Below are 17,811 nucleotides of genomic sequence, written 5' to 3' on the forward strand. Positions count from 1 at the left end.
TAATATGCAAAAAACACTCTACCATCATGTATGTCTAAAAAGAAAACAAAGTATCAAAAATGAAAACATAAAAATAATTAGTATCTTCTCTTGTGGTGAGAGAGTAAGACAGTGCAAACATCCTGAAAACCCTTGCTAGCTTCTCATGAAGTTTAAAATACACCTGCCCCATGACCCAGCAATTCCCTCACTAGGTTTGTACTCAAAAGAAATGAATGCACGAGGCCTCAGGGGACCCCTACGGGAATGTCCATAGCCACCTTCTTCTCCAGGGCTGCAACTAGACATAACCGGTCTCCATCCACTTTACTTTATTCACATTTTGGGACAATACCAAAACACTGATGGTGACAACAAATGGATGCATACCAGAAACTTTATGCTGCATTAAAAAAAAATGCAAACCACTGGCCAAAAAGTATGGTATTTGATGGAGAATTTCAAGAATAAAGCAAAACTAACCCTGGAGATAGAAAACATAGTGGTGATTCCCTTCAGTGAGGTTATGGGGATGGATGGAGAACAGAGTCCTTGGACTTCCTGAGCTGATGGAAATTTTCTGTCACTTGCCCTAGAAGAGGGTTCCTGTTGGACTCGATCCACCGGGCTATGAACTGAGGATGGGTGCAATTTAATATGTGATCTGCACTTCGGTTTTTATTGTCCCCCCATGCCCGACACACACACACACACACACACACACACACACACACACTTGGTTGGGGGATCTCATTCACTAAGTGCACACGTTACTATGGTTATTCGACCTTGTTTCCAAAGCCTCGTTGGAGTGCAAATCTCATCTCGTTTCTTATTTGGTCTAAACCGACCCCACGGATGACTGCAATACGTGAACCAGTAAAAGGAGGTCGACCACAACCACTGCGTCAGAGGCAGCTCCTCAATGCTCGGGTTCTCTGGTGTCCGAGAACTGGCCAAGGACGGGGCTTCCTTTCTTCCTCCAGACCAGAGAGCTCTGGAGCCACCTAAAAGTTTGGCACTGGATGCGGGGGTGAGGATTGAAAGACAAGGGGGCCCACGTGAGTGCAGGGCGGGCCATGACTCGATTCGAAGCGCGGTTGCTGCGGCCACAGCGCAGAGTACTGACCACTAGACGGTCACGGCGCCGCGCGGGCGAGTACCGGCGGCGCCTTCTCAGTCCGGGTGCTGGACACAGCTCGGCGACCCCCCCTCCCCCCCGTCCCTGTGCTGGACGTCGCTCAGGGGTGCAACTCCGTGGCTCCGTGTTCCCAGCAGCAGGTCGTCGCCTGTCTTGCTCCCTCCGCCCCTTCGTGCTCCTGGCCGTGGCCTTGGGCCGCCCGGTCGCTGCTGTCGCCCGCGCCCACCCCGCGCCCACCCCGGCCTCCGTGAGCCCCGGGACCTCTAGGGCGCTCAGGCACCGGGCCTTCCCGGCTTCGCCTCCGCGGAGGCCTAGAAACTTGGCCGAGCCGAGGCTTCGTGCAAAGACCTTGGCCTGGGATAAACGCTCGCGTTTCCGTTCTCAGGGTCCTTTAAAGGACTGGCCCTGCGGCCCGTCCCAGGCCAGCGCGCTACGGTGGGGACAGGCCCACTCAGGGCAGGACGAGGAAGAAGCCGCGACCCCAGAGCCCAGCGGGCATCTCCCGGGCGTCAGCTTTTGAAATCAGCGCCTGGCAGCTCGGGGTGGAGGCCATTCTGCTGCCCTCTGGCCTCGGAATCCGCCGATGGTCAGCTTTCCAACTCGCCGCGCTGATCGGGCGGCTTGTCTGAGCTGTGGGAATTTGCCCGGATTCTGCAGGAGCCGCTGCGCGTGGCCTGGGGGAAAGCGGCTTAGTGCGCACTGGAACCCATGGACTCCAGGTAAGTTACCCGCTGCGTCTCTGTGGCGCAATCGGTTAGCGCGTTCGGCTGTTAACCGAAAGGTTGGTGGTTCGAGCCCACCCAGGGACGCTTAGCCTCCGTTCAGCTCTTTATCCCCCTGCTCTTGCCCTGTCGTTTTAGCCTCCGTTGAGCTCCTTAGCAATCAGCTCTTCACCAACAGCAGGGCTCTAGGGACCGAGCCTCCCTGCAGTGCAGGGCCATCTCTCCTGGTTCTGCCTTTCTGCACAGGTTGCCACCATTGAGCTCAATTCTGGGATGGGTGTCTTCTTGTTTTTCATCAGCAGCATAGTGGACAGGTACACTAGTACCCTAGCCCCTGGAGGGGGTCACCAGTGCCATCCCCAATATGATTGTCCTCTTCCTTTAAAGAAGGAAAAAGAAGAAAACCTTTCTTTCTTAGTTTTTGCGGTTTTCATTCACCTTTTCCAAATGGTTTTGAAATTGGGTTGGTTCGAGATTTTATGTTGAAAAATAATGCTGTCCATCATTCTTGCACCACTACATCATTTCCATGGTGCAGAGAACTGGCTTTGCAATTGCTGCATCACAGTGTTTACCTGATACTCCTAATGTTTTTATATTTTACAAATTTATCTCCCCCAGGAATGATGACAAATTACTTCCAAGATACTTCCACCTCTATCCATCGCCCTTTCCTTGTGAACTTGCCAGGGTGGCCGACTTTCTCTTCATCTACCTATCCATGATTTTCCAGTAAGGGCAGTGCTGAGGCCTGGGGGGAGGGCCACATCAGAAGGCCCAGTGGACATCACACACAGATATGCTGTTGCATGTTTTGCACAGCTTAACTTCCAAGATATTTTAGAGTCCTCCAATAACCATCATCGTTTCTTGGTAGTGTCCTGCTCGCTCAGAAGACTGGCCGCCGTTGCGGGGTTCTACCAAGCCACCCGTGAAAAGGGAGGGTGTCAGCTCCTCCGCGTGGTGACAAAACACTTGAGAAAATCTGCTTAGAGGAGAGAAGATTTATTCTGCTTCACGGTTTCACAGGTTTCAGCCCACAGTTGCGTGGCCCCGTGATTGTGGTCTTGTGGTGAGGCAGAACATCAGGGTGGGGAGCGTGTGGCAGAGCAGAGCTATTCGCCTCACGGTGGCCAGCACAGAGCGGGTGGGGGGCTGGAGAGAGACAGAGAAGGAGAGGAAGGGCCAGGGAGAACGCATACCCTTCCAGGGCATGTGCCCAGTGACCTACCTCCTTCAACGAGGCCTCACGTCCTACAGTTTCAATGGGTTCCCAATAGTCCTTCAGTTCCAAACCCAACAGTGAATTAATCCATCGAGGAGATCGGAGCCCTGTGATCCAGTCATTTCCCAGGAGCCCCACCACTGGACTGTGGTGCCCTGGGGACCAGGCTTTCAACACATGAGCCTGGGGGACATCCCAGATCCAAACTACAGCAAGGAGGAAATCTGGGTGCTTCCTGTCAGGGTTTTCCCTTTCTCACGGTCCTGTTTTCCTATCAAATCTTGGTTGGACTTTTCGAGTATGAAGGAAAACCCACAAATGCCAGTCCTCCCTCCAGTGCCAATGGGGAATTAGCATTCCGAAGACTACCTCTATATTATTCCTCGCCGGAAACAGCAGTGGCCACGTCCTTAAAAACCAGCCCGTCTGAGGCCCAGGATTGGAGCCCGTGGCACCCTGCCCCCAGCAGGCACCTGGGGCAGACCTGAGCCCTGAGACTCTCAGGTGGCCTTGCGCAGTTCTCGTCAGTGCTTCCATGTGAAACGTGGCTCCTCTCCTCCCCTCCTTCTGCCATCAGTGTTTTGTTGCATCAATTGCGTCCCTGTGGGTTTCTGGCTTTGGTGCTATGAGGTGAACTTGGGGATGATCTCTGTGGGGCTGTGGGTGACAGGGACCCATTCTCTGTGGGTTGGTAGGTGACCTCTAATCCATGCCATTAGTCTGTTTTGATTGCCTACTGTCCTGATATTTGAGGTTGAGAGATTTTTCAACTTTCCTTGCCAATATTTGGAGTATATATAAACACACACACACACACACACACACACACACACACACACACCTGCAACCTTGTCCATTCCTGCCAAACTCTGGTACAGTTCCTATGGTGAGGGTGGTCCAGTATGCAATGGTCCTCCTGTTCCATACAAACTCTCAGCCCTCATAAATTGCTGTAGCTAATGGGGGTCTTAGTGCTGGAGAAAATGGAATATCTAACACATAGAGAAGGGGCGGCTCTCTTGGATTGGTGTGACCATTTTGGTAGCATCCTTTGGGGATATATGTGTTCACATTTCAAGGGAAATAAATCCAAACAAAATTACTGGGTTCTGTTTAGGGCCGTGGTGTCTTTAATTTTCTGAGAAACTTCCATATATGAGAAAATGAGTTGTGCTACATCACAGTCCAAATGACACCACGCAGCAATAGTGTATCCAGGTAGAAGGGGAAGGGGGACAACCAGTGTCAAAATCAGTTTTTCTATATTTCACTTCTACACCTTGTCCACATCCTTAATGGCATCTATTACAGTGGTCGTGGTCACACCGAGTGTCGCTACCAGCCTATCCAGATGGGACACAGAACCGTGGCCCAGCCAAGTGTCTGGCTCAGAAATGCCAGGCAGGAAGAGATGCCCATGGAATGACAAGGGCCAAGTGATCCCCCCTTCTCCTGTCCTATCTGTGCCTCTCTTGGCAGAAACTGTGTCACTAAAGCTATCGTTTGCACTTCCTTTGCCAAAGGGCAACAAAGCTGGGCATTAGCTGAAGCTGGGAAGACATATTTCATTAGTGATTCCTGACAGCATAGGACAGAGCTGAGCTCCCCTCAGATTAGTGCAGGGGTGAGAGGGCATTCTAAAGGGACAGTGACTTAGAGAGAGAGCCGGGAGCACACATGAAAAATGACAAAGGGCTGGTCACTGTAACCATCTGACTTATCTGGCCGGCTGTGTCTCGGCCACCTGGCAATTATTGGGAACTTAGGATTCTGTCCTCCCACAGAGACCGGGAGAAAGAGGTTCGCTCCCTCCTGGTGAAGACATTTTAAAAGACGGGCAAAGAGATCCTTGAGAGAAACACGCCGAGACTGCAGAAGATGCACACCAGAAGAGAGGAAGGAGTTGGTGTTCAGCAGGAGCTCTGGGAAAGACGCTGTGCTTACTTACAATCAGGTGTTGGTAGAACCACCCACCACCTCTCCCGTCAGGCTGAAGCTTTCTCAGACAGGTATTCTCAAGGGAGGATGCTCTGGAGTCATCTTAGGAAGGTGGCCGAATGCTGCTGGAAGTTGGGCTGGGATTGTTTGGCTGCCCTGGGCACAAAGGTTTGTACAGAGTCACTTGTGCTGAGAGTTCAGTAATTCCCACCTCCCAACCCTCTGTTCCACGGCCATGATGCTGACCAGACTCCCACGGATGGTCATGGCCACAAGGCCATCGTGAATGACGTTAAGAGGCCAGGCACATCTGGTGACCTGGATGGAAGTATGAAGGACACCGTTAGATGAAGAGTGGACCATAACAGGTATGTCTTATCCATATCCAGGGATCTGGACAAAAAGCATTTTAAGGCTTGGTCAAGATAGAAAGTCACTTGTGCAACTGGCCTGAAGTTCAAACTGACATTAGCAAAGTCTGGAGTGTACTGATATTTTGAAAAACAAAGCCACGCCAATAATTCACTGTTGGTAATGATGGTAGGGCCTGGGGTGAGACTATATGAGGTCAAAATGAACCCCCCCGTGTTCACTGAAAGCCCGACATATTACTACTGCAAAGGAGAAGCCACCGTTATGCTGAAATATAGTAGCTGTATTTTATAAGACATTATGCTAAATGTGTTACTCGGAGTGACTGAGGGTATAGGAGTAGTTAATTTTACATGTCAGCTTGGATCGACCAGAAGGTGCTGTGACATTTGGTGAAACGCTTCTGAGTATGTCTCCAAAAGTGTTTCTGGATGAGATTAACATTTGAATCATAAACTGAATAAAGCAGCTTGCCCTCCTCCATGTCTATGAGCCTCATCCAGTCAACTGGAGCCCTGGATTACAACAACACAACAAGAAGGAGAAAGATAAAATAAAAGCAAGGTTAAGGAAGAATTCTCTCTCTGTGCCTCTCTTTTAAATACACATCTCTAGTTGTCAATGGACCTTTATTTAATTGATTTATTTATAGGTGGTGCTGAGAATCAAACCCAGTGCCTCACATTTGCCAGGTAAGTGCCGAAAGGGAGAGATGAAAGAATAAATTTATAGTACTAAAAAGCAAAGATTAACTCGTTTACTTTTTGCATAAAGATTTAACCAGAAAATGCTTGACAAAAAGAATTTAAGCCAAATACCCCGAAACCAGACGAGCTACTTATGAGCAGCCAATAAGAGCCCATCCGTCTATGTGGCAAAATAGTGGAAGGACTTATAAGTGGAGGTGAAAAGCCTACCGAGCCTGGTAATAGCTGGTTGTCCAGACTAGCATTTTAGTTCTACTTTAAATTTACCTAAAGTACAAATAAGCTAAATGTAAATTTAAATGTTATTCTAAAGAGGGACAGCTCTTTAGAGTCAAGGAATAAACCTTCATTAGAGAGTAAATCTATTAATTTCCATAGTTGGCCTAAAAGCAGCCATCAATTAAAAAAGCGTTAAAGCTTAACCTAATTATCAAAACTTAATACCTAATCTTTTATAATCTCCTAAATCAATACTGGACTAATCTATTTTACAATAGAAGAAATTATGTTAAAATAAGTAACAAGAAAATATTCTCCCTGCATAAGCTTATATCAGATCGAATAATTCACTGATAGTTAACAACTCCATAATATTCAATAAATCTATAAAACCATTATTATGAACATTGTTAACCCAACACTGGTATGCATAAAGGGAAAGATTAAATAAAGTAAAAGGAACTCGGCAAACACTAACCTCGCCTGTTTACCAAAAACATCACCTCTAGCATAAATAGTATTAGAGGCACTGCCTGCCCAGTGACATAGTTTCAACGGCCGCGGTGTCCTGACCGTGCAAACGTAGCTTAATCACTTGTTTCTTAAATAAGGACTAGCATGAATGGCTTGATGAGGGTTTAACCGTCTCTTACTTTTAATCAGTGAAACTGACCTTCCCGTGAAGAGGCGGGAATTTCCCAATAAGACGAGAAGACCCTGTGGAGCTTTAATTTAATAGTCTCACAGCCTTAGTAATATCTTAGGAATTAAAATTATTGATCATAGGCTAGAAATTTTGGTTGGGGTGACCTCGGAGTACAAATTAACCTCCGAATGATAATAATCTAGACACAACATGTCCAAATTATAATTCATTAATTGACCCAAGTCATTGATCAACAGAACAAGTTACCCTAGGGATAACAGCGCGATCCTACTCAAGAGTCCATAGTGACAGTTAGGGTTTACGACCTCGATGTTGGATCAGGACATCCAAATGGTGTAACCGCTATTAATGGTTCATTTGTTCAGTGATTAAAGTCCTACGTGATCTGAGTTCAGACTGGAGAAATCCAGGTCGGTTTCTATCTATTACTATATTTCTCCCAGTACGAAAGGACAAGAGAAATAAGGCCAATTAAACATCTATGCCTTAAATTAGTGGATGAAACAATCTTAATCCAGTAAAATATTTTAAACAACCCACCCTAGAACAGGGCTTGTTAAGATGGCAGAGCCTGGTAATTGTGTAAGACTTAAAACTTTATTTCAGAGGTTCAACTCCTCTTCTTAACATTAATGTTTATAATCAGTCTTCTACTTTTACTTGTTCCAATCTTAGTAGCCATAGCTTTTCTTACCCTAGTCGAACGAAAAATATTAGGGTATATACAACTCCGCAAAGGCCCTAATGTTGTTGGACCTTACGGCCTACTTCAACCATTTGCTGACGCAATAAAGCTATTTATTAAAGAACCCATAAAGCCCTTAACATCATCAATTATATTATTCATTATTGCTCCAACCCTAGCCCTAACACTAGCATTCACCATATGGATCCCCCTACCTATACCCATACCTCTCATTAATATAAATATAGGAGTCCTATTTATCTTAGCCACCTCAAGTTTAGCTGTATATGCAATTTTATGATCTGCATGAGCTTCCAACTCCAAATATGCCTTAATTGGAGCTCTACGAGCCGTAGCACAAACTATTTCATACGAAGTAACGCTAGCAATCATTCTTCTCTCAGTACTCCTAATAAATGGATCCTTTACTTTATCTACACTTACCACCACCCAACAATTCACATGACTTCTATTCCCAACATGACCTCTAGCAATAATATGATTCATTTCAACATTAGCAGAAACTAATCAAGCTCCATTTGAGCTAACAGAAGGAGAATCAGAACTTGTATCAGGATTTAATGTTGAATATGCAGCCGGTCCCTTTGCCTTATTCTTTATAGCTGAATACACCAACATTATCATAATAAACGCATTAACAGTAACCCTTTTTATAGGAGCACTACTAAACCCCATTTTTCCTGAAACTTTTACTTTAAACTTCACCCTAAAAACACTTGTCTTAACTTCCACTTTTCTATGAATCCGAGCATCCTACCCTCGATTCTGTTACGACCAACTTATGCATCTTTTATGAAAAAAACTTTGTACCTCTAACTCTAGCCCTATGCATATGGCATATCTCTCTTCCAATTATAACTGCATGTGTACCACCCCAAATCTAAGAAATATGTCTGATAAAAGAGTTACTTTGACAGAGTAAATCATAGAGGTTTAAACCCTCTTATTCTAGAACTATAGGGATTGAACCTAATCCTAAGAATTCAAAATTCTTCGTGCTACCTTTTACACCGCGTTCTAAATAGTAAGGTCAGCTAAATAAGCTATCGGGCCCATACCCCGAAAATGTTGGTTTATATCCTTCCCGTACTAATTAACCTCCTAACTTCCTCCGCAATCTACTTCACTCTCTTTTCTGGAACTATAATTACACTTTTTAGTTCACATTGACTTCTAACTTGAGTAGGCCTAGAAATAAGTATGCTAGCTATTATCCCTATTCTAATTGATAAAGGAAACCCTCGATCCACAGAAGCTGCATGCAAATATCTTCTCATTCAAGCCACCGCATCAATAATTTTAATAATAGGCACAATAATTAACTTCATAGACTCAGGTCAATGAACCCTATCCAACTCACATAATCAAATCTCATCATTCATATTTACAATCGCACTCTCAATAAAAATAGGACTTGCTCCATTTCATCTATGAGTCCCAGAGGTCACCCAAGGAATTCCACTTATATCAGGCCTAATTATGTTAACATGACAAAAAATTGCCCCAATCTCTATCGTATACCAAATCGCATCCTCTATAAACTCCACCCTCATATTATTTATAGGGACCCTATCAATCATATTAGGAGGCTGAGGAGGACTTAACCAAACCCAACTACGAAAGATCCTAGCATACTCATCAATCGCCCATATAGGATGAATAATAGCAATTGTTACATATAACCCAACCTTATCAATATTTAACCTAATCATCTACATTATACTTACTATTAGTATATTTATACTTCTCCTTTTCCATAAAAACTACTACCCTTTCCCTATCCAATTTATGAAATAAATTCCCTCTTTTAACACCTACAATTTTAATTGTACTAATATCACTAGGAGGATTACCCCCTCTAACAGGATTTACACCAAAATGAATTATCCTCAAAGAACTTATTTCAAATAACAACATTATTTTCTCTACACTAATAGCAATACTAGCACTCCTAAATTTATATTTCTATACACGACTTATCTATTCAACATCTCTAACCCTATTTCCGTCATTTAACAACACCAAAATAAAATGACAATTCGAAAACATAAAACTTACACCTTTTCTACCTATCCTTATCATTACTTCTACCCTCTCCCTTCCATTAATACCCCTCCTCTCACTCCTGAACTAGGAATTTAGGTTAATTTAGACCAAGGACCTTCAAAGTCCTAAGCAAGTACCCAATACTTAATTCCTGCACTAAGGACTGCAAGACTTTATCTTACATCAATTGAATGCAAACCAATCACTTTAATTAAGCTAAGCCCTTCACTTCTAGACTGATGGGATTTAAACCCATAAGATCTTAGTTAAGGGCTAAACGCCTTACTCAACTGGCTTCAATCTACTTCTCCCGCCATAAGTAAAAAAGGCAGAGTTGAAGCTGCTCCTTTGAATTTGCAATTCAATATGACTATTCACCTTGGGACTTGGTAAAAAGAGGACTCAACCTCTGTCTTTAGATTGACAGTCTAATGCTTACTCAGCCATTTTACCACCTACCTAGGTTCATCAACCGTTGATTCTTCTCAACTAATCATAAAGATATTGGTACACTTTACCTTCTATTTGGCACTTGAGCTGGTATAGTAGGAACTGCACTTAGTCTACTAATCCGAGCTGAACTAGGTCAACCTGGAGCTCTATTAGGTGATGACCAAATTTACAATGTTATTGTTACCGCTCATGCATTTGTTATAATTTTCTTTATAGTTATGCCAATCATAATTGGTGGATTTGGGAACTGACTAGTACCCCTAATAGTTGGAGCACCTGATATAGCATTTCCACGTATAAATAATATAAGCTTCTGACTTCTTCCCCCTTCTTTTCTCCTCTTGCTCGCTTCTTCTATAGTTGAAGCAGGTGCAGGGACTGGTTGAACTGTGTATCCTCCACTAGCTGGAAATCTATTTGCCTCTTTCATTACCCCTACATTAATAGGTCTTCCTATTGTCCTTTTTATTATTATATTTCCCAATTTACTTTTTCCTTCACCCACTCGACTAGTAAATAACCGCCTAGTATCATTCCAACAATGACTAATCCAACTTGTATTAAAACAAATAATGGCTATGCACAACCCAAAAGGACGTACCTGATCCCTAATATTAATCTCGTTAATTATATTTATTGGCTCAACTAATCTTCTAGGTTTATTTCCTCACTCTTTTACACCAACAACCCAACTATCAATAAATTTAGGAATAGCTATCCCTCTATGAGCAGTAGCAGTAATTACCGGATTTCGTCATAAGACCAAAGCATCATTAGCCCACTTCCTCCCACAAGGAACCCCAATTCCACTTCTCCCTATACTTATTATGATGGAGACAATTAGCCTTTTCATTCAACCTATAGCATTGGCTGTACGACTAACAGCTAACATTACAGCCGGTCATCTTCTTATACATTTAATTGGAGGAGCACCTCTTGCATTAACATCTATTAGCCCTCCTACAGCTGTCCTAACCTTCATCATTCTTGTTCTATTAACAGTGCTCGAATTTGCAGTGGCACTAATCCAAGCTTATGTCTTCACTCTCTTAGTAAGCTTATATTTACACGATAATACTTAATGACCCACCAAACCCACGCCTACCATATAGTTAATCCCAGGCCCTGACCCTTAACAGGGGCCCTCTCCGCCTTACTCCTAACATCTGGCTTAGTAATATGATTCCACTTCAATTCCTCTTTTCTCCTCACACTAGGCCTAACAGCTAATACCCTAACAATATACCAATGATGAGGAGACATTGTGCGAGAAGGCACATTTCAAGGTCACCATACATCAATTGTCCAAAAAGGCTTATGATATGGTAGAGTACTATTTATTATTTCAGAAGTATTCTTCTTTGCTGGGTTTTTCTGAGCATTCTACCATTCTAGTCTAGCCCCAACTCCTGAACTCGGTAGCTGCTGACCTCCAGTAGGAATTAATCCACTTAACCCCTTAGAAGTACCACTATTAAATACCTCTGTTCTTCTAGCTTCGGGAGTCTCAATTACTTGAGCTCATCACAGCCTAATAGAAGGGGACCAAAAACACATAGTTCAAGCACTATCAATTACAATTGCTTTAGGACTTTACTTCACCCTTCTCCAAGCCTCTGAATACCTAGAAACATCCTTTACAATTTCAGATGGTGTATACGGCTCAACATTTTTTATAGCCACAGGCTTCCATGGTCTCCACGTCATTATTGGATCAACCTTTCTCCTAGTATGCCTCATTCGTCAACTAAACTTTCACTTTACATCAAATCATCATTTTGGATTTGAAGCAGCCGCATGATACTGACATTTTGTAGATGTCGTATGACTATTCCTATTTATTGATGAGGCTCATATTCTCTTAGTATTAATTAATACAATTGACTTCCAATTGCTGCGCCCCTCCCCTGACTCAGGCAATGGCAAGGCCCTACTTAGGTGGATGGCGCAAGGCGTCCATCCTCTGGAGGAGCGCAGTATGTTTCTGGGAATGGGCTGATTTGTTTTTGTATTCCTTTAATAAGTATAGTTGCGATTTCTCATATGACCATTAAGTATGAAGGAAAAATCATGACTTTCCCAATTAATCCAACTACTTCTAAAGCATAGATCTGTTTGCTCTAAATGCAATGATTCAGCTGTGGAGTGTAAATTGTTAATGTCTAAAGAAAAACTCCCTGTATTCCTGTCAAGGAAGTTTTTGAGAAATTAAATTAAAATCTAGAGAAGAAAAATTAATGTTAAGAAGATAGATTAGTGCTTAGGACTGGGCAACTTGTTCTTGTTCCTGTGCACAATGGTTTGTGCTCTTACTCCTGTTTGATTAAAAGTAATAACAAATCAACTACTTGCCGTAACCATGGCACCGGTTCCAGTCAGTAAGTCAAGAAAGAATAGTCAAGGTATAGGCCAATAGTTTGGGACATTTGTAACTATTATTAAAAGTTAACTAAGCAGAACAGCTCAAAGCAAAACGCAAACTGAAAGTCCAAATGCTTGCTTATGCATAAGCCAAGACACATTCTTCTATTCTAATTGTAGCTACATAATATTTTGTTTTGTTTGAATAATGATTCCTGTTTTGTAACCACAAAGTACTGTAAGCGTGCCAAAATGAAAAGTATATACGATCAACTTCACAAGTAAAGATTGGGATCAACACCTTCACTTTGGTGTCTGTGTTGTTTCTCCACCCCCTCTTTCGCGGACTCCTCACCATCCGACTCCTGAGACCCCCTGTTGGAGCTGGTCTCCGACATCCAATCAATTAGTTCTGGAACTAACCCAGAAGAGAATAATAAACCTTATAGTATCCCTCTTTGTTAATTCTTCTATTGCTCTACTATTAACCTCCGTAGCATTTTGATTACCCCAAGTAAACGTATATGCTGAAAAGGCAAGCCCTTACGAATGTGGCTTTGACCCCATAGGATCTGCTCGCCTACCATTCTCAATAAAATTTTTCCTTGTTGCAATTACATTTCTTCTATTTGACTTAGAAAAAGCTCTTCTTCTTCCCCTCCCCTGAGCCTCCCAAACAAACAATCTTGATCTTATATTAACTATAGCCTTACTCTTAATCTTAATTCTTACCCTCGGGTTAGCCTAGGAGTGAATTCAAAAGGGTTTAGAATGAATTGAATATGATAATTAGTTTAAAATTAGAACAAGTGATTTCGACTCACTAAATTATGGATTACCATAATTATCAAAATGCCTATTATTATTCTTAACACTATTTTAGCTTATTCTGCATCCCTACTAGGAATATTTATCTACCGATCGCACCTAATATCATCACTTCTATGCTTAGAGGGTATAATACTATCAATATTTGTCTTATGTTCCCTCCTAATTATAAACTTCCACTTCTCCTTATCATTTATAATTCCCATTACTTTGCTAGTATTTGCTGCATGTGAAGCAGCTGTAGGTCTAGCCCTTCTCATGATAGTATCTAACACATATGGCCTGGACTACGTCCAAAACTTAAACATTCTTCAATGCTAAAAATTATTATTCCCACAATCCTACTCGCTCCCCTTGTATGATTCTCAAAACCTCCTATAATCTGAATTAATCCCTCCATTCATAGTCTAATGATTAGCCTAATTGTTCTCCTCACATTAAATCGTCCCACAAATATAGATCTAATTTTTTCACTAGCTTTCTTTACTGACCCTATATCCTCTCCTTTATTAATTCTAACAGAATGACTCCTTCCCCTCATAATTATAGCAAGCCAAAGTCACCTAACCCAAGAACCATTAATCTGAAAGAAGCTATATATTCTTATATTAATCTCACTACAATCCTTTTTAATTATAACTTTCTCTGCTACTGAATTAATTATATTTTAATTCTATTTGAGGCCACCTTAATCCCCACACTAATTATTATCACTCGATGAGGAAACCAGACTGAACGATTAAATGCAGGGTTATATTTTCTATTTTATACCCTGGTAGGTTCTTTACCCTTACTAGTAGCATTAATTTATATTCAAAAATCTACAGGATCTTTAAATTTTGTTATTTCAATATATCAGTCATCTGATCTTCCTATATCCTGAACAAATGATATTGTATGATTAGCGTGTATTATAGTAAAATACCTCTATACGGCCTCCACCTTTGATTACCAAATCACCTGTGCCTCCGCGGACAGCAGCCAGCACGAGGAGGCACCTGGGGGCGCACCTGGGCAAGCCACCCGTCCCTCCCTGGTGGTCTAGTGGCTAGGATTCGGCGCTTTCACCGCCGCGGCCCGGGTTCGATTCCCGGTCAGGGAACCTCTTTTGCCCGGGCCTCAAGGCCCTGCCCGGCCGCCTGGGCTGCGGGGCGGCCACTCCACCGCGCTCCCCTGCGCTCCCTTTCCCTGTCCTCACCGCAGCCCCAACCTAACGTGGCGCTTCCCATCGCTCTTTTCCGAAGAAAGCCCAAACCATGGTCACTGGGACTCCGACGCCGAGATCGCCAGGACAGCGAAACGCGCGGCCCTCACCGCCGCCTTCCCACCTCTGCTTCCTCTCGCCCTTACCCGCTGCCCACCGGTGGACAGGCTCTCCCGACACCCCAGCACCCTTCGGTGGACGGCCCCAGGACCCTTCCTGCCAGCCCCCCCCAACTTCAGGAGCCCCACACCCAGGGGTTCAGGCTGGTGGCGAAGCCCAGGGGAGTTAGGGGCGTCCCCAAAGGCTCATGTGTTGAAGGCTTGGCCCCCCAAAGCAGTGGTGTTCAGAGGTGAACCAATTTGGGGGAAGTGACTGCATTGCCAGGGCTCTAACTTCAGTGGATGGATCCATGGATGGACTCATCATTTAAGGGCATTATTGGGAGTGGTGGAACCTGTAGAAGGTGGCACCTAGTAGAAGGGAGGGGTCCTTGATGGCATGCCCTTGGGGACCATGTCCTTGACAATTTCCTGTTTCTGTTTGCCAGAGGGTGAGCAACTTTTCTCTGCCTCACCTTTCTGCAGCAATTTTTCTGCCTTCTTCAGGTTAAAAAAAAAAAAAATCCACTGACCACGGTCTGAAACCATCACAGATCCTAAAAGCTGACTAACACGATGATTTTATTTAAGTTTCATCACTTCTCGAAGGCAGGGGATTTCAAAGGGAGAGTATGGTCCTCCTCTCTGCGCAGCAGTGACCTGCTCGCAGGAAACCCCTCAATGTAGGGTAGACTTGCTGCTCAAGGGAGCTGCAGATTGCGAGCCTTAGAAACCTCGTGTCTCCACCTGGAGAAGGCTCTGCGCAGTGATGGGGTCCGCCAGGCTCCAGGCTCCTCTGCCAGCGAGAAGGAAGTCGCCTTCCCACCCTGCGTGGCCGGACGCTTCCTCTCCCTGGAGCCCAGCGGCTGCGCACAGAGGCCTGGAGACCGCGGGCCAGGACTTCCACGCCACCGCTCGCTGGAGGGGTCCCGCTTTGTGCCAACTCAGAATCTGAGTGAGACTTCCCGGAGTCACCTCCACAGCGGCTGTCACCGCGACCTTGGATGTCCACCGGGACACCGGTGCCGACCAGTGACCGCCTGGAATAAAAGCAGCCTCTGGATAGAGCACAGGCCTCGGAGCAAAGGCCCAGCCGTCCACCCTCCGAGTGCGAGGCGCTCCCCCGGCGGAGCTGACCCGTCGTGCCCAGAGCGCCCCGGGCTTTCTCGGGGGTGGTGGTCGCCGCCATCTCAGCGCAGGAGGGTCCGCCGACAGGGCTGGTGCGGGGTCCTCTGGGGGCCCCTCGGAGGGCCTCCAGGTCTCCCTCTAAGCCGCGGTCCCTGCCCCGGTGGCCAGTTCCCCTGCTGAGCGGGGACTGCTGCACCGCCTCGTTTTCCTTCGTGGCCTTTCCACGTTTCCACTGCCCAGGGGACGTCCTGTCCGACGCGAGTGGACTTCCTCGTCCTGGGCCACACAGGACCCGGGCCCTCCGGGAAGAGACAAAGGGTCACCGAGGAGGGGCGGTGCCAGGGAGCCGCTGGTCCTTCACATCCTCGGGCGCAGGTCGGGGTTGGGGAGAGAAGTTCTATTACAACGAACCCACGTTCCGGGAGAAGGGGCTCCGCGCCCCGCCCGAGCCCCCGGCGCGACGCGATTAAGGAGGGAGCGACTGCGCACTGCCCGCGGCGGCTGCGGGGGCGCAGTTGGGCGAGTGGACCGCTTAGGGCAGGGAGCGGCGGACCGACCCAAGGCGAGGCGCAGGTCCGGGGCGGGGCTACTTCTGTGACGTCCTCACGGGGGCGGGCGTATGTAGATAAGGGGGCGCGGGGGCGGCAGAGCCGGCACCTGCAGCAGAAAGGCCATCCATCTGGTGTGCGGTGGGAGCAGGCCCACGACTCACAAGAGGGTCCACTCGCTGTGCGTGAGGACTAAGGAGGCCCGGGATTGCGGGTGTGAAGTGACCGTGTGTGTAGAGTGGAGGGCCATGAGGCTGTGCAGCGAGGGCAGGCGAGCAAGTCATACTTACCTGGCAGGGGAGACACCATGATCACGAAGGTGGTTTTCCCAGGGCGAGGCTTCTCCATTGCACTGCGGAGGTGCTGACCCCTGCGATTTCCCCAAATGTGGGAAACTCGACTGCATAATTTGTGGTAGTGGGGACTGCGTTCGCGCTCTCCCTGACGTGTTTGTGTCGGCCAAAAGTAGACCTGAGCTTCTGAGACGTTGTCCCATGTGCAGCATTTTCTTTCCGTTTTATTTCGGAAGAGCGCTTTACTGCTAGCGTTCGGTTTCTAAAGGAGTCTTCTCTACCGGAACGAATAGTAGTCTGCTCCCAGGTTTCTACACTTCTGCCTTTCCCTCCGTTTACTGAAGGTGGCGATGCGTCTGAGTTGATCAACTTTTCTCAAGAAAATCCCCAGTGCTCTATGCTGGCTGCTGTCGGTGGTCGTTCTGTCTTGTAAATGACTGATGGTGTGTGGACTGATTTTTCTACTTCTATGGAGTACAAATTACCTGCCCAGTGAAGGACACACTTCAAAGGCGCGGTCTCTACCACACTGGTCCCCCTGTGTTAGGTACCTCTGAGGCCGATTCCCTTACCTGCGGAGTATTCAGAACACTACAAGTACAGCTCTGGAGTTCTACAGACTGATCTAGTTTGATGAAAGGCCTTCTCTACTCCTCTCCGTGTGGAGGTTTCCTTCCTCATATAAGATTCGTGGACCACCACAGGTCAACTTTTAGCCCCTTACTGAGAATACTTGACTTTTAAAGTGTCTAGGAATTTCCGTTTCTCAAGTCTCTTTTCATTACTAAGGCTCTAGATCCTTGATGGAGAAGCTTCTGAACAATAGCAGCCTTCCAATGAAGCCGCTGGAAATGGCGCGAGTAGCACGGAGTGTGGGATTGGGTTCCCTAGACTCTTATTATCTAGTGGTTGACTTGAATCTACACGAGCTATTTGAGCTAGCCCCCACCCAATCCTGAGTAAGGCATTCCGTGTCCATGGCCTCCTCACCTGTTCTTTGATCCAGTCAGGTTACTGTGAGCCCCTTTGTGATGGGGGTCTAGGAACCAGACAGCAGGTGTCTTACCAGTTAGTTTGTTTTTGTTTCACTTTTCTCTGCTAACCCCGAAGTAGGCCTGGCCTGGATGAAGCCTGCCTTGTGTCCCTAGTTTCTCAGCCCTGCTGAATAAAAACCTG

The 17,811-nt window shown here is 45.8% G+C and overlaps 3 non-coding genes across 3 annotated transcripts; all 3 read left to right on the plus strand.

The window, feature by feature from the left end:
- Positions 1 to 1,855: 1,855 nt before the first annotated feature.
- On the plus strand, positions 1,856 to 1,929 carry Trnan-guu (transfer RNA asparagine (anticodon GUU)). The gene has a single exon. It is a non-coding gene; the product is annotated as a tRNA-Asn (tRNA).
- Positions 1,930 to 14,394: 12,465 nt separating this feature from the next.
- Positions 14,395 to 14,466, plus strand: Trnae-uuc (transfer RNA glutamic acid (anticodon UUC)). Its single transcript has one exon. It is a non-coding gene; the product is annotated as a tRNA-Glu (tRNA).
- A 2,158-nt stretch (positions 14,467 to 16,624) lies between these two features.
- Positions 16,625 to 16,787, plus strand: LOC144368777 (U1 spliceosomal RNA). The gene has a single exon (XR_013428360.1). It is a non-coding gene; the product is annotated as a U1 spliceosomal RNA (small nuclear RNA).
- The last annotated feature ends 1,024 nt before the right edge of the window (positions 16,788 to 17,811 follow it).

This window comes from Ictidomys tridecemlineatus, chromosome 11, assembly GCF_052094955.1.
Source record: "Ictidomys tridecemlineatus isolate mIctTri1 chromosome 11, mIctTri1.hap1, whole genome shotgun sequence".
Taxonomy (NCBI): Eukaryota; Metazoa; Chordata; class Mammalia; order Rodentia; family Sciuridae; genus Ictidomys; species Ictidomys tridecemlineatus.